Consider the following 725-nt stretch of genomic DNA (forward strand, 5'->3'; position numbering starts at 1 on the left):
ATGTTCCCGGTCTTGCCTCTAAGACTGGCTCAAGTGTTGTTAGTGGTCATGTTTCCGGATCTTAGGATATTGTTAAGTGTAACGATAGTCCTAAAACAACAATGAGAGTATGACGTTAGAAGAACGATCATATTGAATCGACCCAATGTTATACTATGACATAATATCGTCTGAAATCAATTGTTATAACACGGAGTGTTAGCATGTGTTTTTAGTTCCTCGGACCATGAGAGTATCTTAGTCCTTCTATCGTACGATGGACTTTGGGGTTGCTCAAACGTCATCAGTAACTCAGCGATCATAACGACAACTCGGCGATGTCTAGGATCCAAGCCTGCTGGGGGATGACATCATAGGCTAGACGGCGATTCCGTCACATGCGGGGCACTTTATCGACAAGGTCCGGAGCAAGTTTTTCAAATGAGGAACCATCAAGCCATGGATCCGTCTGAAACCTGCAAGTCTGGCCGTCGCCCAAAGTCCAAGCAACCTCAGAGTGGAAAATCTGCTTGACCTCAGGGTCAGAGGGAGGGGGAGGTGTCTCCATGGCCGTTGCGGGTCGGTGGCCTGCAACCACATCCACCGCACACGCAGGGCGATCCCGGTCTGCTGGATATCGCATATGCCGAGGTCGCCCAGCTCCAAGGGCCGGCACACCAAGCCCAACTCATTGAGTAGTTCCCGCGCGCCTCCTTGCACCCGTGCCACAGGAAATCGCGGATGAT

The sequence above is a fragment of the Triticum dicoccoides genome, chromosome 5A, assembly GCF_002162155.2.
Source record: "Triticum dicoccoides isolate Atlit2015 ecotype Zavitan chromosome 5A, WEW_v2.0, whole genome shotgun sequence".
In the NCBI taxonomy this organism is placed as follows: domain Eukaryota; kingdom Viridiplantae; phylum Streptophyta; class Magnoliopsida; order Poales; family Poaceae; genus Triticum; species Triticum dicoccoides.